Genomic DNA, 18,085 nt, shown 5'->3' on the forward strand with positions numbered 1-18,085 from the left:
AGAAGACTACGATCTCAAGGGGCTTCTCTAACATTCCAGGCTCTCTGCTATCACCCTTTATCCAATCCTCCCCCAGATTCCTTCTAGTCATGTGGCTTCCTTGCTGTCTACCAACCATTTTTTCCTTCAGAAAAGACTCTGAGCTCTTTGAGACCAGAGTTTATATCCTTCTCATCTGTCCCATCAAACTGCACAAAGCTTATACCATTCAAACTACAAGATCCTCTCCTTACCTCTATATGCAAAATACCTTATCCTGATACAAAAATACATATTTGAAGTCAAATTTACTTAAATTGAATGAAACCAAAGGTGCTTACTTTGTAAAAGAGAAAGAAGGAATGTGCGAATGGGAGAAAAATATAACTTAATTTGGTTGCAAATTCCTGAGGTCCTCTCAAATTTAGTCCATCTCGGCTTAATGATTCCTGATTTAATGGTATAATTTTTATATGACATGGCCTTCTATGCAAGCCAATGACTTCATCTTATATACAGTGGTAGAAAGAATAAAATTTACTCGCAAGAAAAATGGGCTCTGTAGGACTTTTTTTTTTTTTAAGATTTTATTTATTTATTTTGAGACAGAGGGAAAGGGAGGGAGAGAGAGGGAGAGAAACATCAATGTGGGGTTGCCTCTCACATGCACCCCACTGGGGATCTGGCCTGTAACCCAGGTATGTGCCCTGACTGGGAATTGAACCAGTGACCCTTTGGTCTGCAGGCCTGTGCTCAATATGCTAAGCCACACCAGCCAGGGAGCTCTGTAGGACTTCTTGATTAATAAGTCCTCATACCTATCTCCAACATGGCATAAATCTGGCCATAATTTATCTAATATCCATGCCATCAAGATTTAATAAAGATAAATTTAAATCATTTTTGAGCAATATATACAATGTACAGAAGTTGAATTTGAAATTAATAACTGAAATCACACCATTTCACTATACTGTAGGTGTTACATGTTCAATGTTGGCAGAGTTATGAATCAGTATGTCATGACTCCCATGCCATGCTTAGCCCATGCAAAAGAGGGACAGACACTCTGGTTCAGTAATGCCACAGAGCCACTGAAGCAGGATGAATGCCAGTGTGAGAGATATGTTGAAATCTGAAATCCATTTCCTATCAGTCTTGGCTGTCAGGACCATAAAGGTCCAGCAAAGCCATTTGATGGGGACCTTGATATTCAGGCTGCTTTTCAGGGTAGATTTCATAAGGAAGTTGTATGAAACCTCATTACAAATTTTAATTTCAGCTAATTCTTACTGACAGTATTGATCCCTGGAAATTTTTAAGCTAAAGTTGAGAGGATGCTTATGAGAGTGAAGGGATATAAAATGTGACAGCTGCCCAGGTCTTACAGGGGCTCCCCTTAGGCCAAAACACAAGACACATTTTTTCATGGTTATAACCCAAAACTTTAAGCCAAAGAGCCATGTTTTTATTAGGAAACCAAAGTGAGGTCTGGCTATCCACACCTAGTATGTGATTATGACATAAACAATGTTAAAATGAAAATTGCAGCCCAAGCTATCTGGAAATAAGCTAAAGATGCTTGCCCAATTTGGAAACAACTAAAGAAACCACATATGACTTTTTATTATCTTGGTTAAATAAATGGAAACATAAAACCAAGGAGATGAGATGATAGGATTTCTTAGTCATTTCTATTGATTGGAAGACAGCTTCAAGGGACTTGAAACTATTTAAGAACAAACAAACTATATATTTTTCCTGTTTGTATACCTTGCAAACAAGGCTTATTTTATCTTCCCTTTCTTCTACAGCAGTTGGGAGAAATTTGTTTCCAGTAAAGAAACACTCACTCATTATGCTCTGGATAGAGTGGTAATCATCTTTATTGCAGTTATTTTTAACATGTTTTGGCAGTAGTTTTGATTTAAAATCACAGACCTATCAAACTTTTTTACCTGCCACAGAACATTGACCTCAGCATAGATCTCAACAGGGTGTAGTCAGGAACACATTAAAATAGAGAAAGCTAATAAATAAAAAATAAATGTAATAAGTAAATATAAGTAATAATTTTCCAGGTCATCTATGAATGTGCTCTAAACACATTTTCAAAACCACACTGCTTGCTTCTGAAGTCACTCTGAATACACAGGCTAGGCCAGCACTCCAACATAAAAGTTTGTTAATATTGCATAAAAATAACCTGATAACATTTGCCTTAGAATTTATAAAGTCAGAAAGCTTAGTAGCTAATAGTGATAGAAGTGAAATAGCAGAGTTTTAACTCATCTCCCTCATTTACTACCTAAAAATAAGTATGGCACTCAGGGAAATAAATGACCTCTCTGTGCCTCATTTTTTCATTTAAGAAGGGGGATGTTAATATCTACTTCAATAATATCTACCTGAATACTTACCAAATTAATGACACAAATTAAAGACTTAATTTTGTCCTGGCACATAATTCATGTCAATAAACTATAGCAGTTATTATTATAAAAATGAAAATGATAATGTTTAACATTTTGAAGTTTATTAGTTGTGAGTCATCCTAGCTCAAAATGTAGGTCCTTGAACTATTTCTTTCTTTCTTTTTTTTTTTTTTGCTATAATACAGGTAAAACAGGTTAACATTAATGGATCAATTTACTACACTGAAGACATTGTGTTAAGCAATGCTTATGCATTTTCTCAGTTAGTGGGCACTATGTCATATTACCTATTTCTATTTTGCAGATGAGAAAACTGAGGCCTAGTAAAGTTGCATAAATTTCTTAAAGTCTCCCATTTAATAAAATCCAGGAGGGAAAAAACAAACAATGGAGCAAACAAAACTCTCAGATTTCATATCTGATGCTTTTGACCATTAAAGCAAACTTGTTTATAAATTCAAATTGCAAGCTTTCCTTTGGATTTCTTCCTTCCTTGCTTCCCAGAGACTCCCATTAAGAGTAAGCTTGAAAGTCAAAGGCTCAGATACAATGACCCTTGGTCTAATACTCTCTCCTTTCTCCAGACCTTATCTCAAAATCCCAGATCCTCTCCTCCAGTTCTGCCTCTGTAAACCAGTTTTTGGTACATGTGCTTTATTTACCCTAGGTTTCTCATCTATTTGCCTGTTATGCCAAAGCTTAGTTTCTTCAAAAGAATTCCAGAATCAGAACCAGTAACCTTGGGCTAATTATACCCTGCCTTACTCTGGGTTTTAGACCACCTCATACTTGAAGGGGGAAAAAAGGTGATAATGTAATTATTGCAACCACCTTCCTGCCATAGCTGTTGTGTTCCCTATGGCTGCCAGGTACTAAGCTTGAAGGCCTGGATCAATTAATAATTGTAACTGAAGCCCCATGCAATGAATTATATACCATTAAGTTGTTCACATTTAATACCCCCAAAATTACTTCATGAAATGAATATTGTAGCAAATAAAGAAAACAGTTATGAATAAGGTTTATGTAAGTACTTTCTTCAGATTTGGATCAAACTTAATCCTCATATATCATGTGCATGCCCAACATGTTCTATTTACTCATTACTAATAAAATGATTTATTAATTTCCAATTTGTGGCTCAAGACAGAAAAGGTGAGGCTATTCTTCTCACAGATCATGAAGGAGGGTGACTTCTCACCTGGGCAATGCTGTGATAGGTCTTCAATAAGGAACAGGTAACAGAAGGAGATTATGGACTATGGGGTTATAGCAGAAGTGTCAAACTCATTTTTACCAGGGGCCACATCAGCCTCATGGTTGCCTTCAAAGGGCCGAATGTAATTTTAACTCCTTAACAGTTAAGGAGTAGTTACATCTATACAGTCCTAAAATTATTTTGACCCTTCGAGGGCAACTTCGAGTATGATGTGGCCCCCAGAGAAAATGAGTTTGACACCCCTGGGTTATAGGGATTACCATTTGAGTCCACTTTGCCCTTAAATAACTGGACAAATGATAATCTCACTCAGCTTCCATTTCCTCCTCTGTAAACTAGGGTTAGTATTAATTCGGGAAAAAGTGAGACAGAGTGTAAAAATTGATTGACATGTGTCTGGCACCAAGTCAATATTTGATCAGTGCTGGAGTACCACCACTGTCTGTTGGCCTTTGCATAATTCAGAGGTGGGCAAACCTTCTACTGAGGCTCTGTCATGGTTATAGCCTTCCTAATAACCAGGCATGATAGTGTGATATACTTGTTAATGACTCAGAATTTGGAGTCTGTTGTCCATGGATTCTTGTCTCCTAACGATGTGTGTGTTCAGGAACTGCTAATGTAAGTTCTTCAAGTCTCAGTTCTCACATCTGAAAATGAGAAATGTCACCTAGTTCATAGAATTGATTGATGATTAAATGCAGTAAGACATGGGCCTAATACATGTAACCACTATATGTGATACATTTTAACATTTGTTTATGACATGATACTTTATTGGAATTATAATTTATATTTTTTACTCTTGGTATTTTTCCCATCTTCATTTTGCAGTAGCCAAGACTTCCTTCCTTCAGGGCTTCATGTAGGGGAGAAATTAGAAGTCAATCTAAATGTCCCAAGTACAGTGGAGAGATAATATTAGGGGTGTGTATGTGTGTGTGTGCATGTGTGTGGAAGGCTAGGGGAAGAGAAGTTATTTGAGAATGACAAAAGTTCCAGAACAGAGTGGAAACTAACCCCAAGACAAGAAAGAGAAAGGACACTTGTGGGCCTCTAGAGTAAGAAAAAGCCCAGGGTAGTAGCAACAACACTGTGTAGATGGCTAGATGGCTCCCCTAATAGTAACCTGAAGGCAGTATGGTCTCTACCTCAGCCAAATTCCCATGTGGAGATGAAAGAAGAGATTAGCCTCAAGGAAATGTTATAGGTTTGGTTAAGAAGATGAGAGAATTGCTAGCTGCAATCACATTAGGGTAAGGAGGCTTCATTTGGCAACTATGTTCCCTAGATTTTACTATAATCTATAAGCCAAAGGAAGGCCAGTAATGATTGTAGCAGGCCAAACTCATTTCTTTTTCTTGGGTCACACAGGGAAATTACCTTTACCACCCTTCCTGGCAGTTAAGGTGGGGCCTTGCAGCTAGATCTGCCAAATAGAATATGAGCAGAAGTGATGTATACAACTTCCAGCCCTCTAAAACCTTCTAGTGGTGTGTCACATTCTTTCTTTGTGTCCATTAGCTGACTGATTGCATAGAATGCTGTTGGGGAGTCTGAGGATGTCTTAGAAATGGACAGAAGCATTCAGGAGCTCTTAACCAGCACTGGAAAAGTCACTTGCTAACTATGCAATCAGACTATGATAGGACTGAGAAATAAAATTTTATGATACTAAGTTACTAAGAATTGGATGCTGTTTATTAGAATAGCTAATATTAATTACTCTGATTAATTAAATGCCTGGCATAAAATTTTTCACCAGCCCTAAAAATTGGAGAATAGAAAGCAAATTTAAAGACTATACTAAAAATAAAGACGATAGTAAAACTCATAACTAGCTTTATGCATAGCTTTATTATTACAAAAATTGGATTTTCTACCCAGCAATCTAAGCAACAAGTGGGCAATAGGAATTTCAAAAAGCAAGAATTTTACACCGAGGGTTGTTCTGATTACTAAATCAAAAGAGTTGTATGACAGGATTCTCTTACTCAAGAATCCTGAGTGACTATGTCTTAGCCATCTTACCACAAAGAGGACACCATGGATTGGTCAAACCAGCATCTGAATATTACCCAACCATGAAGTCCCCTCTGTAAATGTGTATGATGCTAACACCTGGAGGTTTAAAATAAGAAAAATAAATGTGTCTTTGTGAGCTCAATTCAAAAGCCCTTCAAAGCTATAGGAGAGAATTTTCAACTTACATCTAAGAAACACCCTCATCTCTACCCCCGATCTTTCCATTTTTCCAACACAGTTCCCATTCTCTCCATCCCCTTATCTTGTCACCTTATCAGCTTCTAATCATGACCTTTCTACTTTTCCCAACCATCAGCAGGTTCTGTATCAGAGATTTGAAGCATCTGGGAAATAAATTCCATTTGAACACTATTAGATGTGAATAGTTTCCTATTGATCTGTAGAGAGATACACCTGTCAAAACACTGGATCACATTAGTTTTGACAACATTTAAAAATATTTTCTTAGAAAACTATGCTACATCTAATCATTTAGGAGAAAATAACAGCTGAACTATGAGCAAAGAATGTAGGCTCATTTTATCTACTCATGGGGGTGAAGAACATTGAGTGATTCACTTGCCCAACATTCATTCCTTTTACTTGTACTGTTATGACCCAACTTTCCTTGGGGAACAAGCCACACTCTTAGTTCATGTGGGTCATGTCTAGCTGACTGATTCTTTTACTCTCTCTATTTCCCAGTTCAGGATTGTGAAAGGGTCTAAATTTGGTCAGGCTTGGACATCATGTGAACACCCTGGCTTCTTCTTGGTTTAGAGAAGTTATGGTTATAATCTGAGCCCAAGAACTTTTGAAGGAACTGTGTTGAAAGATGTACTCTTGCTATTGGAAATTCTAACCTGACCGAGTATAAGCCTAAAGGTGAAAGGAACTTAAGAAGTGGCTACTCAGAAATGAAACCCAGATAGAAGAGAGGAGAGTGAAAACATGAAGAGATATATATTCATGATGATTGTGTTCAGCCACCTGGATCTAGCTGTTTTGTACATAAACAAATAAATTACCTCTTATGCTTCCTCCAGTATAAACTGGGTTTCTTTAAAAGCATCAAGTCTAAAATCATGGAACTGAATGAAATGGATAGCATCAGGGTCAGCTATTTTTATAGAGGTGGTGTATGCAGTCATCATTTCCTTTTGGCTGTCCAAAAATTGTCTCTCTCACTGAGTTGTACCAATGTGACCATATGAGTAGCTATTTCTTAAGGGACTCTCCAAAAGGTCATTAGGTTTTTACATGAGTAAAAGTTATATGGATTCCAGGGAGAGTTGGTAAAATTGTAAAATGTGCAGATTCCTATACCCTATATGGATAGATTCTGATGTAAGAGGTCTTTTGGGCATTCCACAAATGAGAATTCTCAATAAGCAGCCTAGATGATTCCAATTCAGGTAGCCACACTTTAAGAAATAGTACTATGAGAAGCAGATCAGAACTCAGAGACTAAAGCCCTATACAAATGGATTTACAATCCTCTCTGCACTGCCTGCAAATGGCTTAATTTTTCTGTGCCTCAGCTTTCTAATTTACAAATTGAGATCATAAAACCATCATATTTGGCTTTGAAAGATAATGCTTACAAAGTATTTAGCACAGAGCCTATCTTACAGTAAGACTCCAATAAACAATATTTATAGGTACTTCATTAATATGGATTAGCTTCTCACATAAACCGATTATTACTAATTAGAATCTAGTAGCATATAATACCTTGTAGCAATGAGATATAACATTCCAAGTTTTGGGGGGGAAAGGCAGAAAACTGTACTTGAACAACAATTAAAAAAAAAGACCATAAAAAAAGATTACAAGTTTTGGTGTAGAAAAGAGGAAACAAGTTCCACATCTCATCCTGATTAAATGTCCTGGTGTACAAAGAACAGGAACATACCAAAAAAAATTATCTTGCCAAAAACCACTTAGGAATAGGTTTTCCAATATTGTTTAAACTTTCACATGGAGAACTTCTATACATTAAATAACAGTAGCCTAAACATAGAAGTGAGTAAGGGGATGGAACTACTATAGCATCACAAAACATTTGGCATCTTGTATAACAGGTATAGCTACACAGGGGAGGTTGTTAAACAGGAGAGGATGTTAAAGAGCATATCGGTACCAGGAATAAGTCTGTATGGCATCCTGAGACAGGACACCCGACCAAAACAATCAGAGGACCGACTTTGAAGGAGAGCCAGCCACCCAGGTTTGAAATCACAGAGGCTTCATTTACTAGACAAACCATCATGTTCAGGTTGTGTTGGCAACTCGATGAAATAATTTGTGTAAAATGTTTGATAGAAAGTTTGACATATGATCAATTCTCTAAAAAATCCATTATTGTTATAACTGTCATTTTACTGGAGGTCCTGTTTTAAAAAAAAAATAAAACTGACAAGATAAGGGTAAGTTTTTGCAGGAAAAAGACATACAAAGTATTCCATATTCTTAAAGACATGATGGTGAGGAGAAGAAACAATGAGAAACATCCCAAGCCATTAATATTAATAAGCGGGGGATGGAGAAGAACAAGGCTTAAAACAAGACTTTCTGCCCATCTTGTGTTGAGCTACCTTATGTCCCAGGTGAGGACTCAGTTGACCTTTGCCAAGGTCTTGGTGGAGCAGCAAGAATTCATCAACACTGGCCATGCCTCTGATGTTAAGGTGCCTCCAATACGATCTTCCAAATCCATTTTTTTAATGCTGAGCTTTTGCTGACTTAACAGTGGCAGAAAAATCAATTCTACAATTTTCCCCTTTTCCAAAATGCCTGGGCTTAGGCTGATAAGGCAATGATTTAAGCCAATGGCTGAGGTGGGAATTTGAGTATATTCTTAAAGGATAATCACTAAGAACCTTCTTGGAATGCATCTGTTTTTAACTGATATCTCAGCCTGAGTATAGTAATTAAATAAAGAGGCGTATAGGACAATTGGTGGAAACTGAAAATCAGCTTCATTAGTTTCTGTATCTTCAGGTAACTGCAGGTGTGTGTTAACAAACTACATGATGGGTAAGATAAAATTAAAGGCAGCTGCATGTGTTTACAAAACTGCAGCAGAAAATTACAGGTATGTGTAGCATCCATAATTCATCTATAATTGACGATTTTCATATTACTGGAATAAAGAAGTGAGTCATGCAGATGATTATAATATTTGCCTTTCAGCACTGGAGATTTTGCTTCATTTTATATGCAGCATCTCAAATGAAATCAATGACGGTTTTTTTAGGTAGAGTTGGGCGTCAACGTAAAAGACCAAAGTCCTGCCAACAGCCCATCCACATTCCCATATCCCAGGTCTAACTTCTAGATCCTGTCTGTAGAGAAGTGAGCTTACACGTAAGCTGTAGAAACACATACTCTGGGTCAATTTTGACATTGCTACTAAATCTACCCACCTGAAGTTCATTTCTTAAAGCCCTCTGTCTCCATGCCTTCATCTATTAAATGGGATAACAATAGTGTCTACTGCATGAGGTTGTTCAGTAGAACTGAGTTAATTAATATTGAGTTGATGCATGTTTAAAATGTTTAGAGTAATGGCTGGCACTGACAGTGATAGTTTGTTAATGTCTCAAAGCCTCACTTTCCTTAACCAGAACATGAGGGTAAAAACATTGTCTGTCACATATGATCATCAGGATGATGAAATGAAATAAAACATGTGAAGTGCCTCATTAATTTTCAGGTACACATGAACATTTGATGTTTTAATCAGTAGCAGACATAGTAATAGCAGCAGCTGTGCCTCAAATAGACAAAATATATTGATACTGATAATTTTTTGAAAAGTTTCTGTTGTGTAAAAATCCCAAATCATGGTCTTATGACTTATTTAGAATATTTTCCACATGGGTATTCTCATGCAGATGCTATTAGAGACTAGATTTTTACAAAGCACCTTGGACTTCAATAAATTTAATTTAATCTTCATCTGAGGATATATTTCTTATTGCTTTTTAGAGAGAGAGGAAGAGAGAGAGAGAGAGAGAGAGAGAGAGAGAGAGAGGAACATTGATGTGAGAGAGAAATGTCAATTGGTTGACTCCTGTATGTGCCCCGACAGGGGAACAAACCCATAACTTAAGCATGTGCACTGAACAAGGATAGAAACTGAAACCTTTTTGGTGTATCGGATGATGCTCAAACAAAGTGAGTCACCCAGACAGGATGAATAAATTTAATCTCCATAAAAAACAACCGTGTGTGAAGGGATGCTTTGTGTGTTGGCGGGAGGCCCACTATCCACCTCCTCAAAGACACTGACCAGAGCTGCATATGGAATTCTCTTTACTTGATGAAGAACCATTTGGAGGCCACTTTAGAAAGTTACCAGAGTTGGGAAGAAAGCTGAATACAGCAGAGAATGTGAGGGACACAGAGCTGAAAAGCTGCAGGGATACAAGTCAAGTGATTTTCTGAAATCTCTTTGACATTCCCCAGAACTGACATTCTCAGTGTCCATGATGTCACAGATGAGAACTAGAAGGTCTGCCTTGCTGTTAAGTATTTCAGTTTCTATCATTGAGGATTAGGAAGACAGGACAGTGTAAATATACAGTAATGCCAATGCAAAATTTCTTAGACAGTCTGATCTGAACATGTGTCAAAGTTTCCTGCCCATTAATAAAGGACACAGCAGGTATAAAATGCTTGTTCAAAATAATATGGAGAGGAAGGTTAAATACACAAGGCTTCTATCAAGGCATAGACTACTGTGTTACTTTAAATGGTCATTAAAGGGTTATGTTTTTAAAAGTTGTAGGATAAATTTGTGGCACAACATGGAGCCATCTTCAGATGTGAGCTATTAGTTAGAAACAACAGGTAATCTGTAAAAGAAGCAAATGATAAGCAAATTATCTGTAACTATTAATTAGACATATGAGGCAACAAAGTTACCCCTTCCTCTTCCACATAGACCACAGTCCTGTATTTTCTCAAATTTATGAAGCACATAATTGAAGATACCAAATAATGTGCTTAATTCTCAGAAATGGCATTTTCATTTCACAATAAGAATATTCTGTTTATGTCCAGGATAGCTATGAAAAATATTCCTCTTTCAAATATTTCAATACTTGCAAGAAAATTTTCAGGTCAGAGCCTATAAAAGGCACAGATAGAGACATAATTTCAATAGCATGGAGGCTGGGAGGTGTTTAATAGTCCTTGTGCTATTTCACCACCCATCTCTCAGCTCCAGTGTTCCAAAATTCCCAGCCTAATGTAAGACATTTAAATCTGTTTAAACAAGAAACCTATTGTATGAATGTAGGCTTAACATTTCAGGAGTTGTCATCTTTAGCATTTGATCAACAACTTATTGATAAAATCAGACAAACTATTTGAATGACAAGGTTGCCTGCAAGTGTGCTCTGTTAGAATCTCCTCTTCCCACCCAGTGTTCCTCAGCCTACACTACACACTAGCATGACCCAGGAGAGTTCAAACATTACTGACACCTAGGTCCCAATCAAAGATTGTGATGTAACTGATCTAATCTAAAGACACCTGTAGAATATGTAAGGGAAATTCTACACTAAAAATTGTATAATATTATTGTCTGTTAGTTTTTTTATATAGTAGTTTTTAATGCCTTGATGCATCATATAGCTCTCCAAAAGAGGGAGCTAGAGATTGAAGTATTTGGCAAATTTATCTTACTTCAGAGTCTTTGGGTGTTAAACATCTCCTGGGACTCTTTTTCTACACTGTCCTAATTAATTCTGGGAGAGGAAGAGAGATGTTTTGATGGGGTCTGAATTCAGTAAAAGCCATATGGCACTTCTTAAGGAAAATGCTTGTATCTAAAGAAAGATGCAATGGAGACAAGCTTCCCAGTCTAGAGCCTCCATACATGATGTGAAAAGCTTCAGTGTCATCACAGGTGAATTGTTAGCAGTACGGAATCTCAAGTCCAATGCCAGACCTCTTAAACCAGAATCTTCACTTGACAGAATCCCCAGGAAAGGCACGCTTGTTAAAATTTAAGAAGTCTGGCTCTAATCCATCATTTTTTCAACTTCTTCACAGGCTTCATCATTCTGGCTTTGAGGAAACATTTTCCAACATTTCAACACTCAACAGTAGGTGCTTCTGCAGCATGCTTTCAACAATCTACTGAAGGCAGCAGAAGTCAGGGCTGTGGTTGTAAAACTTGAGGGAGTACTGGTCACATAGACAGTACTGTGGACAGTGTCCCCCTAGAGTAATATATTATAATGGACACTATACTGAATGGAAGATAGAGCCTCTGTATATCAGTTTTGTTGAAGATCTTTAATTAGTTAAAGTTTATCAATAATTGATACTTTTGAGCACATAATAGTGTCTAAATATCTTGATACCACCTTACAGTAATTATATTATCAGCATTACACTCTAAGATATAATCTCTCACTACATGGGCTTATTAAAGATATGTTCAAGGTCAAAGAGTGTGAAAACAGCAGAGTTGAGACTTAACACTAAATCTAAACTCAGAGATCATGCTCTTAACTACAAACACAAAAAAATAGATTTAAAAATTCTGTAGCACAAAGACGTGAGAAAGAAAGAATATCACTGATGGACATAGACACTAAAATCCTCAACAAAATATTGGCAAACTGCACCCAGCAATACACCATGATCATATCCCATGAAAAAGATCATACACCATGGTCAAGTGGGATTCATCCCAGGGATGCAAGGATGGTACAATATTTGCAAATCAATAAACATAACGTATCACATAACAAAAGCAAAGACAAAAATCGCATGATCACATCAATAGATGTAGAAAAAGCATTTGATAAGATACAGCACCACTTCATGATAAAAACACTCAGCAAAGTGGGACTAGAGGCAGCATTCCTCAACATAATAAAGGATATATGTGAGAGACCTATAACCAACATCATACTCAAGTGGCAACAACTAAAAGCTTTCCCACTAAGATCAGGAACAAGACAAGGATGTCCGCTTTCACCACTTCTATTCAACATAGTACTGGAACTCCTAGCCACAGCAATCAGACAAGAAAAAGAAATAAAAGGCATCCAAATTGGAAAGGAGGAAGTGAAACTGTCATTGTTTGCATATAACATGATAATCTACATAGAAAATCCTATAGACTCCACCAAAAAACTACTTGAATTAATAAATGAATATGGCACAACTGAGGGATACAAAGTCAATATTCAGAAATCAAAGGGAATTTTGTACACCAACAATGAAATACCAGAAATAAAAATCAGGAAAGGATCCCATTTGATATAGCAACAAGAAAAGTAAAGTACCCAGGAAAAAACCGAACCAAGGAGGTAAAAGACCTGACTCAGGAAACTAGACAACACTGAAGAAAGAAATTAAGGGAAGACACAAACAAATGGAAGCAGGAATCACATTCATGGATTGGAAGAATTAACATCATCAAATGTCCATACTATCCAAAGCAATTGATCGATTCAATACAATTCTTATTAAACTACCAATGGCATATTTCAGATACAGAACAAACATTTCAAAAATTTATATGGAACCATACATGATCCCAAATAGGCACAGCAATTTTGAGAAAGAAGAACAAAGTAGGAGGGATCACAAATACCTGCTATCAAACTATATTATAAGGCCACTGTAATCAAAACAGCCTGGTAGTGGCATAAGAACAGACACATAGACCAATGGAACAGAGTAGAGAGCCCAGATACACCCAAGTATCTATGGTAAATTAATATTTTACAAAGGTGGCAGTAGCATAAAATGGAGTAAAAATAGTCTTTTCAAAAAATGGTTTTGGAAGAACTGGAAAACCACATGCAAAAAAAAATGAAACTCAATCACCAACTCACAACACACACGAAAATAAATTCACAGTGGATTAATGACTTAAATATAAGTCATGACACCATAAAAGTCCTAGAGGAGAACATAGGCTGGAAAATATCTCAGATATTCCATGGAGCAAAATTTCACTGATATGTCCCCTAGAGCAAGGGACATAAAGGAAAGAATAAACAAATGGCATCTCATCAAAATAAAAAGCTTCTTCACGGCTAAAGAAAACAGCATTAAAATGAAAAGAGAACCAACTGTATGGGATAACATATTTGCCAATGATACATTGCACAAGGGTTTGATCTCCAAAATATATAAAGAACTCACACAATTCCACTCCAGGAAGACAAATAACCCAATTAAAACATGGGCAAAGGACTCGCACAGACACTTCTCCAAGGAGGACATACAGAGGACCCAGAGGCATATGAAAAGATGCTCAGCATCACTAGCCATCAGAGAGATGCAAATTAAAACCACAATGAGGTACCATCTCACACCAGTCAGAGTGGCCATCATAAACAAAACAACAACAACAAATGTTGGAGAGGATGTGGAGAAAAGAGAATCCTAGTGCACTATTAGTGGGAAAGCAGACTGGTGGGGCCACTGTGGAAAACATAATGGAATTCCTCAGAAAATTAAAAATGGAACTGCCTTTTTACCCCAAAATTCCACTGCTGGTATTATACGCTAAGAACCCTGAAACACCAATTCAAAAGAACCAATGCACTCCAATGTTCACAGCAGCACAATTCACAATAGCCAAGTACTGGAAGCAACCTAAGTGCCCATCAGTAAATGAGTGGATCAAAACACTATGGTACCTTTACACAGTTGAATACTACACAGCAGAAAGTAGGATCTCCTACCCTTTGCAACAGCTTGGATGTATCTTGACAGTATTATTGTAAGTGAAATAAGCTGGGGTGTGAAAGGCAAATACCGTATGATCTCACCTATAAGTGGAACATAATCAACAAAACAAACAAACAAGTAAAATATAAACAGAGACAGTGAAATTAAGTACAAACTGACATTAACCAGAGGGGAGGTGGGAAAGGGTAAATGGGGGGAAAGTGGGAGGGGTTTTCAGGAACATGTATAAAGGACACATGGACAATACCAAAGTGGGTAGGATCAAGGGTGGGAGGTGGGGATGGCTCAGGTGGGGGAAGTGGTGGGGGACAAATGGAGACAAATACTTGAACAACAATTAAAAAAGTTAAAATAAAAGAATCTAGCCCAACCAAAAAATAAAAATAAAGATAGAAAAATAAAAATAAAAATTTCTGTAGGACAGAATATTGAGGTGGAAAATTACAGGAAAGTTGAGGGATCCTACTTGAAGAGAGAGACTCATATAAAAAGTGTCGTCAGAATATATTCTTAGGGATCATGGTCTTATCATTGACCAATCTGATATTAAGAACCCTGCATAAGTAGACAATGGTAAAACAAAGATTTGCTATATGATTACAGTGTCCTATCATATTGACAAATAATTTGCATAGTCATTTTTAAATCTAAATAGTTATTCTCTTGTTTCATTCTCACATCAGTCTAGTAGAAAGTTTTCCCTTGTACGCTTTTAGGGACAAGATAAGGTATAGAAGAGGAAGAGTCAAGAGACATGTATAAAGGACCTATGGATAAAGCCCAACGGGGGAAGGATTGAGGGTGGGAGGTGGGGGTGAGTGGCAAGAGGGATATTGGTGGTAAGAAAATGGAGACAACTGTACTTGAACAACAATAAAAAAAAGAAATTTAAGAAAGTTTTCTAAGATCTCAAAGCTCAGAAGTGATGGTGGTAGTATTCAAAATCAAGTCATAAACCTTTAAGTCATGAGCTCTCTTCTCAAGCATCAATAAATATTAGGACCTTAAGACTAAAAGACATAGACACTTCTCTGTTGGCCAGCCTGTCCTGGACAACTAACAGCAAATGAGAGAGTTCATGGGAATAAACTGGTAAAACAACAACAACAAAATTTAGAAAATGTCTTCCAAGAATTTTTCACACTTTAACAGATACTTGGTTCTAACAAATGATCGATTCTGGTACCTAACACCACAGAAAGTTATTTTCCCATCACCCTTACATTTTATTTTTTTCTCTTTATTAAAAAAATGTTTCTGCCAAGTTTTCTCAAAAAAAATCTTAAAAAAAGAAAGACTCCTCCAGGTTTCCTGCCAACATACAGGGCATGCTGGATGAAGAGTGTGCCTGACAGGTATTGTCATTACTATGACTCACAGGGCCAGGGGGAGAGAGGACTTAGGCTGGAGCTTGGGTAAACAGTGTCCTAGAATTAGAGCATCAGCAGGAATCTTGAAAGACCAGTTAGTCCATCCCTCTGCCTTCAGGAATGACTCACTTTTCTCCATTGATTTGGGCAGTGATAGAATAAATTCATTCTGTTGGAAATATTGGGAAAGTTTTCTGTGGACCGATACCTGAAAACACTCATCTACTCTTACTCACCTACTTTTGGTCTTTGTTCTCACCTGGAAGTGATTTTGCCCTCACTCTTCCCCAACTACCAATTCATCCAGGGGACATTTAACATTTGACAAAAAAAATCTGGAAGGACATCACTCCTGGCATCTAGTAGGTAGAGGGCAGGGTGCTAAACACATTACAATGCCTAGAATAGCTCCATAAGAATTATCTGACCCAAAAGTGAATATGCAGAGGTTGAGAAACTCTACAATGGAGGAAAAGGGAGGCTGTCTTTCCTTGCATATTGCTGTCAGAGTGTTGGTAGAATGGTAGATAATGTGTTATTTGTCAATAAAGGGACCTGCCTATAGTGGGACTAAGGTTCCATGGTTCTGAAACACATTGCTTCATAAGACAATGTAGAATCCATTTTTTTTTCATTCAGGCTTACCTAACTCCACTGAATAGCTAATCTTAGTTGCCCAGTAGTAAATTCACAAGGGCAGAAGCCATATATGGTTAATCTCTACTCCCCAGGGCTGACTTACCACAGGGCATCTGAAAAAGTTGGATGGTCTGTCAGTATAATTGAAACCTAGGAGTTTTTGTGACTGTAAATTGGGTGTAACATGCCATATGTATGAAGATTTTGCAGATTAAAAAGTAAGTGTGGTTTCCAAAGTAAATTCCAATGAGAAAATCACAGGGACAGATTCTTCAAATTGTGGATGTTGCTTAGCTCTCCATAGGGGCAACCCTATTTAGTCATGCGCTGGTTCACTTCTTGGAAATGAGCCACCTCTGAGAGGAATGTCTTAAAGAGAATCAGAGCTGAGCAATTTATGGCATGGGGTGTATTTAAAGTGCTCTTGGAAAGCTACCAACTACCAATATCACAGACACAACCCATTTCTGTTTTAACAGGAACTACTTTAGACCATCCTGTTCAGAGTAGGAGGTTTTGCCAACTTCCTTTTGACTTTAATTGATAACACACAAATCTGCTGCCACAGATGGTTGGGTGGGCAGCATCTGAAGTTGAGGTCTGGAGAAAAGCTTCCCATCCTCAGCAAGAATGTTCCAGAATGTGGATGCAGAGTGCACAATGGAAACAGGATTGAGGGAAGAGGTCTAGGCTCAACACCCTAGCATGAGGGGTCTGGACTGAAGGTGCCCCTGTATGAGGAAGGTTATATGTTTCCAGCTTGCCTTTCTGTCATGTGCAAATATGGTTTTGATTCCAAGATATACGAGCTGTTAACTGTGTGATCTTGGGCAACTTATTTAACTTCTCCAACTTCTGCTTTTCTTCATATGCAACAAAGATTGATATTATTATCTCCCTTTTGAAACTTTGGGGAGTTTGAATGAGATATAGAGCAAATTTCTATTATTGTTAGTCTTTCCTTATGCATGAAACAGAACTATTCTGGACAGGATTTCTGTTTCTGTTTCTCTTGTCTTAGAAAACTATTTACCTTTCCCATTATGACATGCAGAATCTAGGTATTCTACTAATGTAGAGGGAGAGGGCAAAACACAAGAGTTGGGAAGCTCAGTGACCTCAGATTCTTTAGAGACATCTAAATGAACTAAATGAATCTAGACAACTAGATTTCAATTAGATGAATTCTCATCTAATGCCCGCTGCTCCCCAGAAGTTAAAAGTGACCTAGGAACACAAATATCCAAGAATGAGGATAAATTTTGCTAAACTGGTCACTTTCAATGGAAGATGGTTAAAAGCCAACTAAAATTGCTTGAAGGAATAAACAGGAAGACATCTATCCACTCTCATGATAGATGAGAAGCCCAGTAGAAAGCTCAGGCCAGGTGGTATCCAGTTGATTAAAAGAGATCATCAAAAATCTTGTCTTTCTCTATCTGTGTTTTGCTTCCTTTAGTGCTGGCTTCACTCTCAGCAAGGCCTATGCAGTTATAACTCCCTGGAGCTCCAAGCATACACCCTTTTGCCATCAAGGCCAGTGGACCAAAATGCACCTTTTCCAATCACTCTGGTGAAAGTCTCAGATCTGAGTCATGTACCTACTCCTGCAGTTGGCACCACACCTGAACCAGGTAGACTGAGAGGGCAGAGAGGTAACCAGGAAAAAGGTGAAATAGAAGCTA

Source organism: Desmodus rotundus, chromosome 8, assembly GCF_022682495.2.
Source record: "Desmodus rotundus isolate HL8 chromosome 8, HLdesRot8A.1, whole genome shotgun sequence".
NCBI classification, from domain to species: domain Eukaryota; kingdom Metazoa; phylum Chordata; class Mammalia; order Chiroptera; family Phyllostomidae; genus Desmodus; species Desmodus rotundus.